We start from the raw sequence: 18,682 nt of genomic DNA on the forward strand, positions 1-18,682 counted from the left end.
CCCACAAGGCTTTCTCTGCTTCTGTCCCCCCTGCTAATGGCCTCATGGTGCCCAAGTCCTTTTAAAAATATTCTATGTGGGAGAAAGGGGCATTAAGCTAGTTGCTAGCTTCTGATAGCTACTTATTACGAAGAATTTGCACCAAGAATGGGGCAATAGGAAATTTGCAACACATGACTTGTTCTTGTCTTTCTTGTATTGTGCCTTTGGAGATGCTCTAGAGAGACTGTAACCAGGTGCCCCTTTAAAGGAATATCACTTGGGGGATATAGCTTATGATAATAGGGAAGGAAAGAGAGGATAGCAATGACTCTATGCCCCAAGGGAAGGTAGTTGAGGATAAAAAGTAGAGTAAAACCTCATTAATCTGGACCCTGCTAATTTAGAATGTATGAATAATTCAGACTCTCTGGCTGAGCTGAAGTTTACCTTTGTACTAGATATGGAAAAAAGGGTTTGCTAAGCAAATTAATAGTGTAAACAAGATAGAGGGAAGGGAATATATAACCTATTTAAGAGAACAAATTGTTTTCACATACTTAGTAGAACCATCTGCATAGGAAGAATGAATAGGTCAGTTATAAGTAATCCTGGTCTGTTCATTAATCTTGGTCTGTTGGGTATCAATACTTAGCAAAATTTTGTCAGCATTAGAGGGATGAAATTGAGCAAGCAGGGAGTTCTTAAAAGTTCATATTTAAGGCGTTGTATTGATTTACATTGCCTTTTCTTTCATAATTTACTTTTGATTTGTAAGACCTCCTAATGAACCTTCCTTGGATCCTGTCTGTCCCTGTTACCTCTAAGCCTTTATCACTGAGATGACAGAAAGACTAACTTCTAGAGCACGGTCCTGAGTAATGTTGGCACCATGGCAAAAAAGGCAAGCTTTGAAAGTCTGGGTTCTAATCTGGTCTCTGTTAATACTTACCCACTGGATTTTGGCAGGTAACTTATTCTCTCTGGGCTTCAGATTCCATGTGTGTAAAATGGGAAAAGATTAAAGACATCCAAAGACCCTTTCAACTCAGCAACTCCATTGTCATCTTTTATCACCCCTCTGAGATAACTTCTCATCCATAAAAAATATATATATATATATAGTCATTCTCATGTTGTGTCAATAATCAAATGATACAGCAAATAAAGTACAGAGGAGAATATAAGCAATAAGCAAGAAAAGAATAAGTCAGGAGACATGATCATGCCCCTGCTCCTGCATTTCCTAAGAATAACCCCCTTCACCCTCTCCTTGGGACATCTGACTTTCTTTTCTTCTTCCTCATCCTTTTTTTTTTTTCCATGAACTTCTTAATAACATTTTCCCACTGGGTACTGTTGGAGTTGCCCTCAGCCCCACCCCCCTCCCCAGTGGACGGAGCCTGCAGAGCTCCACATCCCACATGCTGGGTGCAGAAGCAGAAGCATCCCCACTGACCCTCTTCTTAAGAGGATCAATGAGCAGTGGATTGGAATATGGAAGAGGAAGTAGATGACTTTCTCTCAACTAAAGATCTTGTTGCCACTCTCCCAGCCACCCTCAAACACTCTCAGGAGTTGTGCTGACTTTAATCCTCAGGCTGGAGGTGGACATGGAGCAGCCAACTGGCGTAAGTTTGGTGTTAGGTTTCCGTTTATGTCCATCTCTCGGCCTGCCAGTCACTGATGCATAAAGGAAATTAATCAATTAAATATTAATTTTATGTACCATCTCCTTTTAAGCGATTCTTAAATACTGCTTGATCAATGGACATTTAAAACCTTTGCCACCTAAACAAATCATCACCGAGCCCTTTCCAGATATAGACTCAGAAACCAAGGCCATGCTGGTCTTCCTTATCTGTGCATGTCTGGGGAATCTTAGCTCCTTAAAACGTGCTTTTGACACATAAAACTCAGTAGCAGAATAGCTTTAGAGATTTGCTAAAATCATATGTAAATCTCATTGGTATATACTGTGTACAGATTAGGGGCTCTGTAGAAAATGAGAGAAGGCTGGGAGAAAAATGGGGTGGGTGCCATGAGCAGCTTTTGGAGGGTGAGTGTTTTGAATCAGAGCCTACAGTCCTGCTACATCCTCCAGACAGCAGGACCCTGCACTGTGGGCACTGTTAGAGTGACTCTGGTTTGAATTAACTCATCAGGCTTGGAGAGGCTTCTCCAGAATTACCAACTTTGTTTGAGAGAAAGTTTTGGTGAGGCCACTTGACACCCTTGAAGATGAATCCAGGGGCACCTGGGTGGCTCAGTCAGTTGAGCGGCTGCCTTCGGCTCAGCTCATGATACCAGGATCCTGGGATCGGGTCCCTCATCGGGTTCCCTGCTTTGTGGGGAGCCTGCAACTCTCTCTCTGCCCCTCCCCCCTCTTGTGCTCTCTCTCTCTCTCTCAAATAAATAAATAAAATCTTTAAAAACACCACCACCACCAACAACAACAACAAAAACAAATCCAAATTGATGCAATGCTCTGTACAATTGCTGTTGTAGCATTTCTGTGTGTCTAACATTTGTCAGCAAGCTTACTTTATTTCTATTTTTTATTGACTGCTTGCCATGAACTCCATCCTGTGAAAAGTGCTGTAAGCTTTGCAGAAAAATACTTAATCCTTCTACTTTTCCAGAAGGGTACCCTCTTCATGAGGGGCAAGGCACAGAGACCCAACATTGCAAGATGTTACATGGAATTGGTTTGGTAGATAGTGTTTTACATTAGTAAGTAAATACATAACAGGAAAGCTAAATTTTGATGTTGTTGTCAGAATGTAGAGATTGAGATGTTTCATTTGAAAACTGAGAGTGCAGACTTCTCTCAAAAAATATCAGATGACTCAGAAACACAGGTCCCATGTTCCCTCATGGCAACAACCAGCTGGACCTGAGTAGGGGCTACATCCTTTATTGAGAAATAATAGTCTCCAGTTCATCACAGCCCCCACTGGCTACACTTGCCTTGCTCAAGTAGGAATTTGTATTTATAACCCTTGGAACAGTTACATAAGACAAACACACAAAAATGCAAGACAGAATATGAATCCATGATCAAATGAATGCTACAGATAAAGACTGTGGGTGGGATGACAAAATGACTAAAGTTACCTGGATGTGACTTGATTCCCTAGACATCCCTATTTGTCACAATTGTTTTGGAAGACGTCTTCAAAAATGACCCATAGGTACGAAATGAAATTTTCAAATACCTTGGAAAAATAAGCGAGAAAAGAATTAATACTACCCCTTTAATGATGATGCGCTTTGTGGTTTGAATTTCTATATACTTTTGTAAGAGAAGAGGAGTAGCATTACAGCTATGGCTAATTCAGTCATAAGGCTCATGGGAAATGTGTCGCCACAGGAATGACTTCCGTCACATGATATGGAAGGAGGGGATGAGGGCTTTGGGGTGATAAAATCGATGTGGACTGGAAGGGTGACTGATGCAATGGTAGCCACTGGACAGACACGTACCTTGATTTCTAATGGTTGGTATGATCCCAAGATCAAGCTGTGAGCAAGAGGTCAAGTTTAAGATGGTCAACAGGGTGACATATAACTGGAAGGACAAGTCAGAAAAGGACTGAGAGAATCATCAGGTTTGGCAGTTAAGATGACTGTCAAGGTGAACGTGTGTTTTTGGTTTCGTATTTTTGTCGGCACACTTTCATTATCTTTTCTTCTGGAAATAATAGAATGTCTTTTCCCACTTAATTCATGTGGTTCAGGTGGGTTGACTCTGAACCGCAGAACTAGGGGGAGGCACATAATTCAGACTTGACATATGAGAGTTTTCATGTCCCTTTCTCCAATTGTTTCAGGATGGGCATGTGACCAAAGTTGGGACAGGAAATGGCAGGCTTGGGAATTTTGCTGTCATTACCAGGAAAGTACAACCCCTCTTTTTGCTGGGGTTATGCAGCTGGCAGGATGGCAGAATTTCAGGAGGCCATTCTTGCAGAAGTTCTGCCCAAGACTAAAGCCAATAGATGGAAGGAGAGATATGGAGACCTGTTCTTGGGGGCGTGTTCCAGCCATGCCTAAACTACAAAGCTACAGTTCATGTTCCTCTCCTTTGGCGCCGCTCCTTTGTCTTAATGTGGTTGGGCGTTGCGTTATCTTGCTGGGACAGAGGTTTTCCTCTGATGAATCAAGAAAATGCTTACTCTTCTCTCTAGCTGTTGCACTTTGAAGCTCAATATGTGTGCTTCTGTTTCCCCCTGCTGCACTAACTCCTGGGCTTCTCTGACCTGAGCTCCTTTCTTAGGTTGACTGAGAGTGTCAAACCCCCAATCCTGTAGGGCACTTTTACTCATAAGATGTGTCTCCTCCTTTTTCCTTCTCTTATGGCTATGGGGAAAGGAGCAATAAATTGGGTCACGCTTAATAGGCAAATATTGCCCCTCTCATGGAGATTGAAGTTGTTGATCTGGAAGCCCTTTCTAGCACTTGGGAAGCCCGTGGTCCTTTCTTTGGTACAACAAGTGGAAGGAACAATGGGAAGAGGAGGAGTTCTGGAGCCAGGCAGGGCAGAATCAGAATGCCCTTTCTGCCAGGTGTACCTCTTACATCTTAGGTAAGTTACTGAACTCTGAATCTCAGTTTCCTAAATCTCTAATGTGAAAATAATAACTACTGCATAGGGTTTTTATAAAGATTAAGGGATTACGGGCTCCTGGGTGGCTCAGTCTGTTAAGCGACTGACTCTTGATTTTGGCTCAGGTCATGATCTCAGGGTCATGAGCTTGAGCCCCACGTTGGGCTCCACGCTGGGCTTGGAGCCTGCTTGGGATTCTCTCTCTTCCTCTGCCCACCTGCCCTCCACTTGCATGCTCCCTCTAAAAAAAAAAAGGAAAAAAGAAAGAAAAGAAAAGAAAAGAAAAGAAAGGATTAAAGGAGATAACCTATATAAAGCCCTTGGCACATAACTAGAGCTCACTAAAGGGTGGCTTGTGATGATTATTTATGGGGGAGGTAATGAGAGGCAGTGCCGTGTTGTGGTTCATAGCACGGCTTATGGAGTGAGACCACCTAGGTCCTCATCCCACTTTTACCTCTTATACAGCATCTTCATGACTCAGTTTCTTTTTTTTTTTAAAGATTTTATTTATTTATTTGATTGAGAAAGAGAGAGCCTGTGAGCACAAGCCAGGGGAGGAGGGGCAGAGGGAAACGGAGAGAAGCGGACTCCCCACTGAGCAGGGAGCCCCATGCGGGGCTCAGTCCCAGGACCCCGAGATCATGACCTGAGCTGAAGGCAGACGCTTAACTGACTGAGCCACCCAGATGCCCCACATGACTCAGTTTCTTTATTTACAAATGGGAATTACAGCAATAATAAAGTTTTTACCTTGTGAAGTTATTACGTGAAGTAAAAGATTTAACGAATGCAAAGCACCTAGTGTCAGGTACACAGCAAGCAGCCAATAGTCTCTAATTTATTGTAAGCATAAGTCTCGTATTTAGTGGCACACCTAATATCTTTAAAAATATGAAGCAGATCGTTTTTATATATTCCTCTTTTCTTTTTTTTTCTTTTTTTTTTTAAGATTTTATTTATTTATTTGAGAGAGAGAGAGAGATAGCGAGAGAGGGAACACAAGCTGGGGGAATGGGAGAGGGAGAAGCAGGCTTCCTGCCAAGCAGGGAGCCCGATGTGGGACTCGATCCCAGGACCCTGGGATCATGATCTGAGCTGAAGGCAGACGCTTAACGACTGAGCCACCCAGGCGCCCAATATATTCCTCTTTTCTATACAGTGAAATTATTTTCAGTAATAATTACATAATAATTAATGAAATTGCTACAATCATTATTCTTGTATTTGTCCTTTAGCTTTAAAATAAAGAATAGGAATTTTAAAAAGAATAAATTTCAATTTCAAAGATATTATTCCAATTCGGTGAGATATTTCATGTGTGAATTAAACTTTGCTTTTACCAAACAAAAGAATTACACCTAGCTGTTTGTACTGTTTCACTGTGTTACACACAAATGAAAACTTCTATTTGTCACAAGGAACAAAAGTCACTCAAATTCCTCATTTTTATATCCCTCATTATATCATTGTTTAGTTTGAATCTACCATGTAAATGTGGGAATGTGTCACACTCTAGGGGTTAGAGACACACGCTACGTTGGAGGCAAGCTAGAGGAATTTGGAAACTTCATGGAATTATTCTCTTGAGATATCCCCTGTAGCTGAGTTCCGATGCAGTGGGTTTCCACCGCATAAGCAGGAGTTGGTCTGAATTACCTCGTGTTTAGAATGTAATATTTATGTGACCATAGCCATAAAAATGTGCTAATTTGAAGCTTACATATATATTGTTAACTGATAATGCAACAATTATTTAGAATTTAGATTAAGAAAAGATTTTTTTTTACTGTGAAACATTGAGGAACAAAGCCCTCTAGAGAACACACAATTAAATTGAACTATATCCTATGTTCGTGGATTGAAGGAATTAATATTGTTAAAATGTCTATACTATCCAGAGCCATCTAGAGATTCAGTGCAATCCCTATCAAAAATACAAGGGCAGGCACCTGGGTGGCTCAGTCATTTGTTCATTGGACTCTTGATTTCAGCTCACGTCATGATCTCAGGGTCATAGGATCGAGCCCCTGGGTCTGGCTCCATGCTGGGCATGGAGCCCTGCTTGGGGTTCTTGCTTTTCCTCTCCCTCTGCCCTCTGCCCTTCCTGTCCCCAGCTCTCTGTCTCTCTTAAAAAAAAAAAAAAAGAAAGAAAGAAAGAAAGAAAGAAAGAAAGAAAGAAAGAAAGAAAGAAAGAAAGAAAAGAAAAGAAAAAAATACAAAGGCATTCTTCACAGACATAGGAAAAATAGTTTTAAAATTCATGTGGAATTGCAAGAGACCCCAAATAGCCAAAGCAATGTTGAGCATAAAGAATAAAACTAGAGGCATCATGCTACCTGATTTCAAAATATACCTCAAAGCTATAGTAATAAAAAGAGCATGGTACTGGCTTAAAAGTAGACATATAGACCAATGGAACAGAAAGCCCAGAAATAAATCCACACATGTAGCAGAAGACACATAAGGGAGAAAGGACGACTTCAATAAACGGCAATGGGAAAACCAATTATCCACATACAAAAGAATGAAATTGGACCCTTTTCTCACTACCTATACAAAGATGATCCAAAATATATTAAAGATTTAAATGTAAGACTTGAAACTGTAAAACTACTAGAAGAGAACAGAAGGAAAAAATCTTCTTGACATTGGTCTGGGCAATGGTTTTTTTGATATGACCCCAAAGCACAGGCAACAAAAGCAAAAATCGTCAAATGGGATTATATCAAATTAAAGAGCTTGCACACAGCAAAGGCAACAATCAACAGAATAAAGAGGCAACCTATGAAGTGGGAGAAAATAGCTGTAAACCGTACATCTGATAAGGCGTTAATATCCAAAAAATATAAGGAACTCAAGCAACTCAATAGCAAGAAAACAAAGAACCCAATTAAAAATAGGCAAAAGACCTGAACAGACATTTCTCAAAAGAAGACACAATGAATGGCCAGCAGGTATATAAAAAGGTGCTCGACATCACTCATCATCTGGAAATGCAAATCAAAACCACAGTGATATATCACTTCCTACCTGTTAAAATGACTATTATCAAAAAGACAAAAGATAGTAAGTATTGGTGAGAATATAGAAAACGGACTTAGGTACAGTGTTGGTGGGAATGTAAATTAATGCAGCCACCATGAAAGACAGTATAGAGGTTCCCTAAAATTAAAAATAGAATTACCATATGATCCAATAATCCCACTTCTGGGTATATGTCCAAAGGAAATAAAAACAGGATAGTGAAGAGATATCTTCAGTCCCATGTTCTAGTGTAACATTATTCATGATGACCAAGAGGCTGAAACAACATAAATGTCCATCAGTGGGTGAATGGATAGAAAGAGGGTGGTATATACATGCAATGGAATATTATTCAGCTTTTAAAAAGAAGGGAAATCTACCATTTCTGACAACATGGATGGATCTGGGGGACATTATGCTAAGTGAAATAAGCCAGGCATAAAAAGTCAAGAACTGTAGATCTCATTTATATGTGGAATTTTTAAGAAGTTGAACTCACAGAAGCACAGAGTAGAATGGTGGTTACCAGGGGCTAGTGAGGGAGATAGGAGGGAAATGGAGAAATATATTTGTCAAAGGCTACAAAGTTACAGTTATGTAGGATAAATAAATCTATAAAACTAATGTAGCCTTGATGACTATAGTTAATAATATGTACTAAATACTGGAAATCTACTAAGAGAGTAGATTTCAGGTGCTCTCACTATACAAGAAAGTGGTAACTATGTGAGGAGATGATATGTTAATTTGCTCGACTCAGTAATCAATCCACTATGTATCAAATCTTCATATCAAATACCTTCAATATATAAACTTTTTATTTATAAAAGGAATGAAGTCTTCATTCATGCTACAATATGGATGAACCTTGGAAACACTTTGCTAAGAAAAAAGGCAGACAGGGCGCCTGGGTGGCTCAGTTGGTTAAGCGACTGCCTTTGGCTCAGGTCATGATCCTGGAGTCCTGGGATCGAGTCCCGCATCGGGCTCCCTGCTCGGCGGGGAGTCTGCTTCTCCCTCTCCCGCTCCCCCCTGTTGTGCTCTTTCTCTCTCTCACTCTCTCTCTCAAATAAATAAATAAAATCTTTAAAAAAAAAAAAAAGAAAAGAAAAAAGGCAGACACAAAAGGCCATATATTCTATGTTTCTGCTTACATGAAATGTCCAGAATTGTCAAATCTATGGGGAGAGAAAGCGAGATTAGTAGTTGCCTTGGGTTGGGGGGACTGGAAGAGCCATAGCCAAAGAGTACAGGGTTTCTTTGGGGAATGATGAAAATGTTCTAAAATTTATTGTAGTAATAGTTGCACAACTCCATGAATATAGTAAAAGCCATTGAATTGTGCACTTTAAGTGAGTAAATTGTACAGTATGTGAATTATATCTCAATAAAGCTGTTACCAAAAAAAAAAAAAAGATTTTCAGACAGGAATATTTATTATGACACAGAATTGCTGGTGCATGGTGACAGTGGAAAGAAAATAAAGTTTTAGTCAGTTTTATTATTGTTTCCAAAATCTCTGCAATGAAAAATAAATAAATAAATAAATTAATTAATTAAAAAAGAATCTCTACAATGAGTCTTGTATCTCGCTAGTGCCTGGTCTGTAGTAGGTCCCTAATAAATATTTGTTGACTTAATTAATAAAAGATAGCAAGCACCTTGATCAGGGGAAGTACCTGCCTCTAGGAGGGGCACCTAACCTAACCTCAGAGGGTAAAGAAAGCTTCCCCAGACAGCGACATTGACGATGAGCTTCGAATGATATGTAAGAGGTTGTTAGGCAGGAGAGGAAGAGTGCTTTGACAGGACGCACAATGTGTGCAAAGGCCTGGAGGCAAAAGCAGGAGGATTATAAATTGGCCGGAAAGATGGGATGGTGGAGGGAGAAGGATGAAGGTGGGGAGAGAAGATGAGAGAAGGAGAAGACGATGAAGGATGAGAGAAGGCCACAATGGTAGAGGCCGCATCAAAATGTGCTTTGTGGAAGACATGTTACAAATTTTTGATATTATCCTTAGGGTATTCAGAACAAGCTTTAGGTATCACAGGGATTGCTGCAGGGTAGGAGGTCAGATTTCTTCTGGGAAGAGTCATTTGCCTGCAAGGCAGAAGATCAGTTAAAGAGAGAAGAGCAGGTAATTTGGTAAATGGGCTTAAGAGGCTGTTGGAGTCACCAAACAAAGGATAATTGGTGACCTAGGGAAGTGTAATGGCAGGGATCTGACCATGAGGAGGTGGCCTGAGAGATAATTAGGAAATAGAGTTGACGTGGAGTGAGGGACAGTAGGAAGCAACAATGGCTTCCAGCCATGTTTGTACTCCAGCAATGGGTGAACCATGGTGCATGGATTGATAAGGAGGTGTTCATTCATGGTGAGTTTTAGATATCTGTGAGATATCTTCATGGAAGTATCTAGAAGGGTTAGGTGTGCACATCTGAGGCTGAGGAGAGTGACCTAGGCTGGAGAGTCAGATTTGGGAGTTACCAGACACACTCAGATGGCAGGTGACCACATGGAACTGAGCAGGACTATGTAGACAGTGAAGGGAAGAGGAACAAGACAGAACCTTACAGAAACAAAGCCTTGTTGGCATGGGGATATTGCTCTGGGAGGAATGGCAACACTGAAGGCAAATTTCTTCTCATTTTTTTTCTTTCTTTTTTTTTTTTTGTCTATTTTTTTTTAATTCTTATGTTAATCCCCATACATTACATCATTAGTTTTAGATGAAGTGTTCCATGATTCATTGTTTGTGCACAACACCCAGTGCTCCATGCAGAATGTGCCCTCCTCAGTACCCACCACCAGGCTAACCCATCCTCCCACCCCCCTCCCCTCTAGAACCCTGTTTGTTTTTCAGAGTCCATCATCTCTCATGGTTCGTCTACCCCTCCGATTTCCCCCACTTCATTCTTCCCCTCCCGCTACCTTCTTCTTCTTCATCTTCTTTTTTTTTTTTTAACATATATTGCATTATTTGTTTCAGAGGTACAGATCTGAGATTCAACAGTGTTGCACAATTCACAGCGCTTACCAGAGCACATACCCTCCCCAGTGTCTATCACCCAGTCACCCCATCCCTCCCACCCCACCCCCCACTCCAACAACCCTCAGTTTGATTCCTGCGATTAAGAATTCCTCATATCAGTGAGATCATATGATACATGTCTTTCTCTTTTTGACTTATTTCACTCAACATAATACCCTCCAGTTCCATCCACGTCATTGCAAATGGCAAGATCTCATTCCTTTTGATGGCTGCATAATATTCCATTGTATATATATACCACCTCTTCTTTATCCATTCATCTGTCGATGGACATCTTGGCTCTTTCCACAGTTTGGCTATTGTGGACATTGCTGCTATAAACATCGGGGTGTACGTACCCCTTCGGATCCCTACTTTTGTATCTTTGGGGTAAATACCCAGTAGTGCAATTGCTGGATCATATGGTAGCTCTATTTTCAACTTTTTGAGGAACCTCCATACTGTTTTCCAGAGTGGCTGCACCAGCTTCCATTCCCACCAACAGTGTAGGAGGGTTCCCCTTTCTCTGCATCCCCGCCAACATCTGTCATTTCCTGACTTGTTAATTTTAGCCATTCTGACTGGTGTGAGGTGGTATCTCATGGAGGTTTTGATTTGGATTTCCCTGATGCTGAGCGATATTGAGCACTTTTTCATGTGTCTGTTGGCCATTTGGATGTCTTCTTTGGAAAAATGTCTGTTCATGTCTTCTGCCCATTTCTTGATTGGATTCTTTGTTCTTTGGGTGTTGAGTTGGATGAGTTCTTTATAGATTTTGGATACTAGCCCTTTATCTGATATGTCATTTGCAAATATCTTCTCCCATTCTGTTGGTTGTCTTTTGGTTTTGTTGACTGTTTCCTTTGCTTTGCAAAAGCTTTTTATCTTGATGAAGTCCCAATAGTTCATTTTTGCCCTTGCTTCCCTTGCCTTTGGCAATGTTTCTAGGAAGAAGTTGCTTCGGCTGAGGTCAAAGAGGTTGCTGCCTGTGTTCTCCTTTAGGATTTTGAGGGACTCCTGTCTCACATTGAGGTCTTTCAACCATTTGGAGTCTATTTTTGTGTGTGGTGTAAGGAAATGGTCCAGTTTCATTCTTCTGCATGTGGCTATCCCATTTTCCCAACACCATTTGTTGAAGAGACTTTTTTCTATTGGACATTCTTTCCTGCTTTGTCAAAGATGAGTTGACCATAGAGTTGAGGGTCCATTTCTGGGCTCTCTATTCTGTTCCATTGATCTATGTGTCTGTTTTTGTGCCAGTACCACACTGTCTTGATGATGACAGCTTTGTAATAGAGCTGGAAGTCTGGAATTGTGATGCCGCCAGCTTTGCTTTTCTTTTTCAGCATTCCTCTGGCTATGCGGGGTCTTTTCTGGTTCCATACAAATTTTAGGATTATTTGTTCCATTTCTTTGAAAAAAGTGGATGGTATTTTGATGGGGATTGCATTGAGTGTGTAGATTGCTCTAGGTAGCATTGACATCTTCACAATATTTGTTCTTCCAATCCATGAGCATGGAACGTTTTTCCATTTCTTTGTGTCTTCCTCAATTTCTTTCATGAGTATTTTATAGTTTTCTGAGTACAGATCCTTTGTCTCTTTGGTTAGATTTATTCCTAGGTATCTTATGGTTTTGGGTGCAATTGTAAATGGGATCGACTCCTTAATTTCTCTTTCTTCTGTCTTGTTGTTGGTGTATAGGAATGCCACTGACTTCTGTGCATTGATTTTATATCCTGCCACTTTACTGAATTCCTGTATGAGTTCTAGCAGTTTTGGGGGGGAGTCTGGGGTTTTCCACATAAAGTATCATATCATCTGCACAGAGTGAGAGTTTGACTTCTTCTTTGCCAATTTGGATGCCTTTGATTTCTTTTTGTTGTCTGATTGCTGTGGCTAGGACTTCCAATACTATGTTGAATAGCAGTGGTGATAGTGGACATCCCTGCCGCGTTCCTGACCTTAGGGGGAAAGCTCTCAGTTTTTCCCCATTGAGAATAATATTTGCTTTAGGTTTTTCATAGATGGCTTTTATGATATTGAGGTATGTACCCTCTATCCCTATACTCTGAAGAGTTTTGATCAAGAAAGGATGCTGTACTTTGTCAAAAGCTTTTTCTGCATCTATTGAGAGGATCATATGATTCTTATTCTTTCTTTTGTTAATGTATTGTATCACATTGATTGATTTGCAGATGTTGAACCAACCTTGCAGCCCAGGGATAAATCCCACTTGGTCATGGTGAATAATCCTTTTAATATACTGTTGGATCCTATTGGCTAGTATTTTGGTGAGAATTTTTGCATCCATGTTCATCAGGGATATTGGTCTGTAATTCTCCTTTTTGATGGGGTCTTTGTCTGGTTTGGGGATCCAGGTAATGCTGGCCTCATAAAATGAGTTTGGAAGTTTTCCTTCTGTTTCTATTTTTTGGAACAGTTTCAGAAGAATAGGTATTAATTCTTCTTGAAATGTTTGGTAGAATTCCCCTGGGAAGCCATCTGGCCCTGGGCTTCTGTTTTTTGGGAGATTTTTGATGACTGCTTCAATTTCCTTAGTGGTTATAGGTCTGTTCAGGTTTTCTATTTCATCCTGGTTCAGTTTTGGTAGTTGATACATCTCTAGGAATGCATCCATCTCTTCCAGGTTATCTAATTTGCTGGCGTAGAGTTGCTCATAATATGTTCTTATAATTGTTTGTATTTCTTTGGTGTTGGCTGTGATCTCTCCTCTTTCATTCATGATTTTGTTGATTTGGGTCATTTCTCTCTCATTTTTTTTCTAAGAGCAGCCATCCCTAGTATGAATGAGTGCTTGGGATTCTTTTTACAAGTGTAACTTTCAGTCACTACCCTGTCTAGGGTGGGTGAGGATTCTCTTCTGGAAGACTTACTGTATTTATGGAAGCATAAGGTAAGCAAACAAGACAGGATCTAGAGCAGGATATCTTCTGGCCTGGCAGAAACTGCCTGTCCCAAAGAACTCATAGCAGAGAAGGAGGCAGGGGTTTGGCACAGGGGCCATTGGGCTTCCTGGAAAATAGTCATACTCTAGAAAACCTCATAGACACAACTCCCTTTGAGGTGCAACATTATTAGAACCTGCCAGCTAGACTGGGATAATCCAACACAAGATCCCTAAGCCAGCACAGACTCACCATGAGGCAAGACCACCTAGGTCTTGGTGCTCTGCTCACATGTGTGTCCTGCACAATCTGGCTGCAAGATAGGTATGTGACTGTGCAGGACTGGTATTCAAGAGTGACACTGTTTCCATGTGTCAAGGTTATTGATGCTTATCCATATAAGCCCCTGGTTTTCATGGACAACTAAATAGAAGACTTTAGAAGAGGTACTGAACTCCCTACTAATATAAGCAGATGACTGATTAAATTATTGGCTAAAGGGAAGAGATTACTGTTACTGTGTTTGACCCTCAAGCAGGTAAAAAGGTCACTGAACATGAAGACCCTCATGAAGATGTTTTTCAAGATCACTACCCTATATACTCTCCCTCCCCCTACAACTCTCCTTTCCCCTACTCTGAAATGGCAATCTGGGGAAATTTTTACTTGGCCAGTATAGAAAACACTTGCATATTGCCGGAAATACATGGCAAACTCTCTTTTGTCTTTAAATGAATCTGATGGCATTTTAGAGTAGTGTTTTCCCCTCTTAGTATGTGATCTTTGAAAATTTTCTAAGTATCATTAGGCTGTGTAGGTTTCTATGTAATCTATGTTTCTATGTACTGTATAGAAGCATAAAATGGTGGTTGGAAAGAGGCGTCCAAGAGATGTGTTGTACAGTTTCAATTAGGGTTCCTTCTCCTTTTAAAAAACCTCCTTAATCAATTGAAAAGAACTTTCAGGGGTGCTTGGATGGCACAGTTGGTTAAGCATAGGACTCTTGGTATTGGCTTGGATGGTGATCTCAGGGTTGTGAGATTGAGCTCTGTGTCAAACCCTGCATTGAGCCCCAAGTTAAGCCCTACGTGGAGCCCTGCGTCAGGCTCCACGCTTAACTTGGAGTCTGCTTAAGACTCCCTCTCCCTTTGCCCCTCCCCCTGCTCTCCCCCTCTTATTCTCTCCCTCTCTCTAAAATAAATAGTCTTTAAAAAAAACAAACAAACAGAAATGGGTGCCTGGGTGGCTCAGTCGGTTAAGCGTCTGCCTTTGGCTCAGGTCATGATCCCAGGGTCCTGGGATCAAGTCCCACATCGGGCTCCCTGCTCTGTGGGGAGCCTGCTTCTCCCTCTCCTCCCCACTTGTGCTCTCTCTCTCACTATCTCTGTCTCTCTCTCTCAAATAAATAAAATCTAAAAAAAATAAAAAAATAAAAAATAAAAAAACCAGAACTTTCAAATCTGACTTTTCCCCATTTCTCCATGTAACAAAACATGGTCATGTGATTCTGAATGCAATATGGGATGGTCTGATGGTAAATGGATTTAGTTAGGAGCACACAGAAAGCAATGTTAATTCATATTTATTTGTTGATAAACTCAGGGATCACTATTTATAGTACTTTTTAAAAAGTTGTAAGATGTTTTCTTTGATTTAGGGAAAATAATTAGGAGTAATGCAATAGTTAAATTTAACAAATTTCCTTCTTTCCTTTGGGTGCCTGTCATTTGAACACTCTCATTTATTTCTATTAAAAATTTTAAAAGTGTTCCTTAATTGCCTTTGTCAGTAGTTATTATATTCAAGATTTCTATTAGTTTTTAAATGTCCCATTTTATTTCCTTCATTTTTCTCATTAAAGAGACTGGTTAGAAAAATGAATTCAATTCAGTAGCCAACAATTGCCCATCCATTGTAGATTCTGCTAATAAATTGTATGTTGGTTCTTGTAGCACCCTTGAGACCACAGTGAGGATATTGAAAAACCAAGTTTGACTGAAAAAAAAAAAAAATCTTCTATTGTGGTTTTTTAAGAGAAGATTGAAGACCTTAAAGAGCACTTTAAAAAATATGGTGATGTGATATAATTAATGTGGTAAACTTAGGTTAACTTTGTTTATTTATATATTTAGGCCCTGTCTGTCTTGGTTGGCAGCCATTTGAAGCAATTTAAAAGGATATAAGAAATAAAATAAAATAGAAAAAAATTCAGGGCCTTGAAATATAGGTAGACTAGAGTGTAAAAACTGGGGGAAATTAAAATGAATAAGCCATATTAACATAATATGGTTATCAAAAGTGAGTTGGGTCAAGGAATTAGTTTTTCCCATCCAACAGTTTTCTTCCACAGGACTTTTGTTGAGTATTTGCACAGCAAGAGAACCCAAGGACTGGGCTGGAAAAGGAAAGTGAAATCACCTAGTCTCTGTGCTTGGGAGTAATAATTCTGCTAAAGACAGGGGCCAGCAGTGACAACAGTCTCCTACCCCCAAGACAATTGAAATCAGAGGTAGCCTAAAAGTAGCTTAGTTATAACCCAACCACCACTCATCATAATTCCTGATTGAATCAAGGTAAGGAGACTCTCAACCAATTTCTCTGACATTGGAAAGTGAATATCATTTTACAGTCTCTAAATTCTTTAACACAAGTGTCTAGCATGCAATAAAAATGTGACATAGGAGAAAGAGCAAGAGACTGCAATCCATAATCAAGAGAAAAAATAGCCAGTAGAAACAGACACACTCACACACCTGTCATACATTGCTGGTAGGGATGTAAAATGGTGCAAATCTGGAAAACATTTTGATACACTCTTGTATAGTTAAATATACACTTTCCAAAAGACCTAACAATTCCACTCTCAGGTATTTATCCAAAAGAGAAGAAACATGTATCCAGGAGAGATCACAAATTTTCATAGCAGCAAGACCTAGAAATGTTCAACAGGTGTCAGGATAAATAAGTTCCTCAGGCTAAAGGAACTATTTCCAGTTGAAAAGAAAGAACTTCAAGAAGGAACAAAGAGCTCTTGAAAAGATGCATATATGAGTACATGTAAAAGATTATTGATTGCTTAAAGCAGCATAAACTGTATCTTATGGTGTTTATGGCATATAAAGTTAAATATAAAATCACAATAACCAAAAGGGTAGGGGGTAAATCAATTATAATGCTATAATTTTAAGGTGAAAAAATAGGTGTTGTGCTTCCTGGAAACCAAAGCAAAAAGTGAAATATTACTATTTCCAAAATCAATTTGTCCATATAAAAATCTATTCTTACTCCTCAGGAGAAATAAAGCTTTTTCTGTGAGGGCTAAAAATAAAATTTTGATTCGCTATTTTTGGAGAGGACCCTGAATATAGTGGAAGATATACTAAAAAACCTCTCTATAATAAATGAACTAATGGGTTTGTTTAGCATTTTCCTAAAGCATCTCACAATATTAGCCAAAGGCTGGGTGAAGGCTATTCTATTGGTGAGAGGTACAATGTAATTTATCACTCAACTTGAAATTGTTATCTGATTGGTCAGAAGGCCATTTCTCCTAACCTTCATCTCACATTAATATCTTGAAATGACATTCACGAACATATTTGGAACTTACTTAAGTCCAGATATATCAATAATTGCCTTAAATATAAATGATCTAAGTATACGGATTAAAAAGCAGAGATTGGAAGAGTAGATTAAAAAACACCATCCAACAGATGCTGTCTATAGGAAATTCATTTCAAATACTTAATGCTAGTAAAAATTTGAAAGAACAAAACCCTGCAAAACATATATTTTGCTCAAGTCAATAAAACTTATCCAATACATTTGTAAAGTAATTTGGTAAATTGCTTATTAAAGGCTAAAATCCAAAACAAAAATAAAATGAAAGCAACATAAGCACTGGCTAGCATTGAAATTACCATTCTTATCTCAGCAACTTGTAGGTAGCATGTATTTACTAAGTGAATATTTTGGATCAAATTGTGATCTTTTTCAGTGTATTCAATTCACATCAGCTCTGCAATTGGCCCAATTCAGCTTTAAAGACAGAGATTTGAAAATGTTGCATTTTGAACAGAAAGCTAACACTTTTATTCCCAGGAACATGGTTATTGACCAAACAAGACTTGAATAATCTAGACAAAGAGATTATATTTGAATTACAGAAGAGAAAAAATAAAAGTTAACCAGAGCTTAGGTCTACTGGTATGTACTGAAATATTTTTTTTTTTAAATCACTGCTCTACTACAGAAAAAAAAAATGTTTGCATCAACAACTTTTAATGTTTTTACTCCCTTTTGATGGTGAAAAGAATTTTTTAAGGCATTATATTTCCCCTCCCTCTTCCAGGAATTTTTGAGCAATACAAGTATGTGTATCACTAAGATAAAGTCAGGGAATATTTTATCGATATGTTAGTTATAGAAATAGAAGTTTGCATAATCAAGAAGTTTGCATAATCTTAATACTAAAAACTGATAAAATAGCACAAAATAAGGAAATAAATCTCAGTTTGGAATATAGAAACTATAATCCTGAATAATGTATTAGCAAATATAATGTCTCAGGCTCAAATCAGGGGAAAAGAAAATCCCTTAGCATGAATTGCTATGTCTGTATATCACTTACAGCTCCACACAGGTTGATGAAAAGAAGTCCTACAAGTTGGAGTTGTCAAAACATTTTATTTCATTTAAAAAACAACATTTTGGTGTTAGATATTCTGAGTAATGGAATATAATCCTGTCTGCTTACAGCTTTTCTGGTTTTATACTGCTACAGTAAATTATTAGTAACTTTATGATGGGATTCTTGATTTACTTTTTAAAAAGACATTAGCTCTATTATTTATTAATTCTAACAGATTTCTTCTATAAACACTCCATAAATATTAACATATCTGTTGGATTGAAAAGATCTGATGAAAGTAAAAGAAAAAACAACATTATGCCTGATGTATGGTGACGATTTGACAACGTTCTCCTTTTATGTTGTTTGTTCTTTATTGTTTTTGATAGCAAAAGGTGCAATTAATTAACAGCTCTTGTCAGTGGAAGAAAAAGCTATCGTAGTGAAGTGTAGTGAGTTTTAGATTCTTCTACAAGGAGTAAATACATCATTATTT

Source organism: Mirounga angustirostris, unplaced genomic scaffold, assembly GCF_029215605.1.
Source record: "Mirounga angustirostris isolate CCGP_5_RB_7025 unplaced genomic scaffold, mMirAng1.0.hap1 SCAF_16, whole genome shotgun sequence".
In the NCBI taxonomy this organism is placed as follows: Eukaryota; Metazoa; Chordata; class Mammalia; order Carnivora; family Phocidae; genus Mirounga; species Mirounga angustirostris.